Raw genomic sequence first — 3,354 nt, forward strand, 5'->3', positions numbered from 1 at the left:
CTAACTTATTGTTGGATTAATGTCTAAGTCCATAACTATAATTGGTAAGACTTGACCCGACCCGGCATGGTCCATTTGGGTTGCATGGCATCATGCATTTGGATAGACTATAATGAGAGAAATAACACTTAAGGTTGGTTAATATATTATAAGTTCTAATATATTAATAAGGTTATTTAATTAGTATTGATCAAGAATTAATTTGGAATTAATTAAGTGATCAAAAGGAGACTAATTAAATATATGGGTTGATTGTGTAAATCATTCATTCTTATATATGTGGGCTTGTGATCCAAGATTCCTTATGTTGGACTAAGTCCATGGGGTGACCCATGGATACTCCATGGAGGTTAAAATCCATGGAGCATAAGGAATGGGTAAAGTTATGAGTTACATGGTGTAACCCTAATAGCCACCATATAAAAGAATCCCATGGCTCAAGAAATCGTGCACTAATGTGTGAGTGTGAGGGCTAGACGATTTCAAGGAGTGTTCAAGTTTCTCTCAAGTTATTACAAGTGTATTTGGTGTTGTGTGAACCATTTGAGGTGTCACACTTGGGGCACTAGGCACTCAAGCTTCATGAAGACATTCTACATCAAAGAGGTATGTATTCTATCTTGTTATATTTATTATTTTGTATGCTAGATTAGGATAATACCTTGGATGTTCATAATTGTATGTATAATAGAGAAAACATAGATCCAAGGTATTTAGGGTTGCATGTACACTTAGGAGTGTTAGAATGCTCATAACCCAACAGTGGTGTCAGAGCCTAGGCTTGTTTTCTTGTTATACTTGCAAAAGTAGCTGAAAAATCGAGTTGGATGCATATATTCGATTGTTTTGGCTGGAATTGGACTAGGAACATTACCCTAAGATGTTTTTGGACTTATAAACTTGTTTTTGATGTGGTAATGTTCATGCTAATCCAATTTCTAAGATAATTGTCATAATTTCAAGATTTGTATTAGTTTGTATGTTCATGCTAATTTCTTGAAGATTGATGATTTGAATCATCTTGTTCTTATGAGGTTCTTAGATTAATAGAAAAGTTGTGTGAAATAGTTGTTTTCAATCCATTTTAATTTAAGAGTTGATTCCAAAGTGTGTTTTTGTAACTTGTCCTCAAGTTATATGAAAAGTCACATTTAAGAATCATAAAACTCATAAAAGTTGGCAAAGGTTACAAAATGAAGAGTCTAGTTCTAATTAAATGGTTTTATGACTCCATAACTTGTCCTCAAGTTATGGAGGTTCAAGAGTCTCTTCATTAAATTAAAAAAAAAAGTGTAACCTTAATTAGTTCCATAAGTTACAATAAAAAAAAGTTATTTTTTTTATTAATTAGTTTAAAGTCTTCCATAACTTGTCCTCAAGTTATGGAACTTGAAGAGTTTTTTTTTAATTAAAACTACTTTAAACTCATAAGTTATGGAATTAATTAGTTTTGAATAGTTTCAAAACTTGCCCTCAAGTTTTGGAATTTGAAAAGTTTTCACTTATGAATACTTTAATTCCAAGTTAGCCCTTAGAATTTTAAAAGTTAAAATTCAACCCTTATACTTTATAATATTATAAGTTAATAATATTTATATATATGTATAAGAGTAAAGTCAGTCTTACCATTAGTAGGCCTCATTCACGAAGCCGGTCTATAAGGGGGGGTATAAGGTTACTGCCTATAAAATGACAGTTTAATGGGTGTCCACTCTCACCCACCGCTTCCTTGACTGGTGGAGGGTCGTTAGCCGAACGGGTAGGACAAGGACTATAATTCTCCTTTCATTAAAAGTATTAATGATAAATACTAAGTAACTAAACTCTTATTAATACCCAATCTTAGTTACTTAGGAAAATGTGAATTTGATGCTAACCCATGAAATTACACTTTGCACTTTGCTTAAGTCGTTAGTGGAGCGTGTGTGGTTAACCGGCACACTAACCTGGACTTAACAAGGTAGGCAAATGGTAACTTAATATTTATCATAGTATCGGTGGAGCGTGTGTGGTTAACCGGCACACTGATTAAGGGGTAAATATTAAGGGTACCAAGTATATTTGCATGGTTATTCACACCTTGTTTTGTGATCCTCGGCATCCCAGTCACAAAACCTGAAGGGCACACTCGAGATTGAAACATGCCTTTGAACAGTTCAATGAATCTCAAAGATCTAGGACTTTCAAATCCAATTAAAACCTAATAAATTATTTCGTTTTTCATGGTGGAAATTGGTGAATCGTCATTCACCTACCTTCAAATATTTTATAGCTTGGATTACGGCATCCCTCTTCTAAGTTATAAAATAGTTTGTTGGGTCCTAGCCTTAATATTTCATATTGGGTGTCATATTAAGGACTTTAAATCAACTATCTTGAATATCTCCCAAAAAGATGTCTGGTCTAGACATTTATGATCTTCCCAAATCTCTTGAAACAAACTTTCCTAAATGAAGATGATGTCCCATGGATATCATACTTCTTTCACCTCCTCCAATTATTCTCCCTAACCCACAAGTTCCTAAAAAGTTTAAGGTCACTCAAGCCCTATTGGCAAGGCAAGGTCTAGGTGTGATCACATCTTGGAGATGTAGTCACATATTGACAAGCCGGGAGAGTTGGGTGTCAAAGTCTTGAGAAAGTTGGTGGCTCAATTACTTTCTAAGTCACATAGTGAGTTCTTTTGGGAATCCTATGAAACAGACTAAGACAAGACCCTTAATGATCTTATCTATTTGCTAAGATCAACTTCCTAAAACGCTATGGACATTGACAATGATGACATTGGATATCCAGTAAAGCTCTCTCTTCCCATTGGAAAGGGATCGGCCATAGTCAACTCGGTTGACCCAATGGTAAAGAGAGAGGCGAAGTCTGAGATAGTCCCATTATCAAGGGTCCATAGGTAACTATTGCCAAAGGAAGGGGCATTGGTTACGAAGCTGCCAAATTTACCTAAGGATGTTATAGTCAATAAGTTTGGCTCTACTTCAGGTAAAGTCCATTGTCTAACTCTATTAAGTACATGCTGATTCTGATCGCGAAGATGGATTTCAATCGCATGGTTCGGTGATCAGAATTTTGGGCTATTACTTAAGAGTTATGATATTTATATTGCTTAGGAATAGATAACAACAAGGTTTTCATATGGATTGTAAGGATAAGTTTTTCCGCAAAGTTTTAAAATAAAAGAAAAAGGTTTTGATTTTATTTATTTTAAGTATCCTTACAATGGCATTTGTGAAAAGTTGTTGCTTATAAGATTCCATTGATAGCAATATTGGAAAAATGGATTTGATTCTTTCGGTTGTGGTAGTGTCTAATATTACCAAATAAGGAAAGATTCTCATCACC

This window comes from Lactuca virosa, chromosome 6 (assembly GCF_052849685.1).
Source record: "Lactuca virosa cultivar CGN04683 chromosome 6, Lactuca_virosa_CGN04683_v6, whole genome shotgun sequence".
In the NCBI taxonomy this organism is placed as follows: domain Eukaryota; kingdom Viridiplantae; phylum Streptophyta; class Magnoliopsida; order Asterales; family Asteraceae; genus Lactuca; species Lactuca virosa.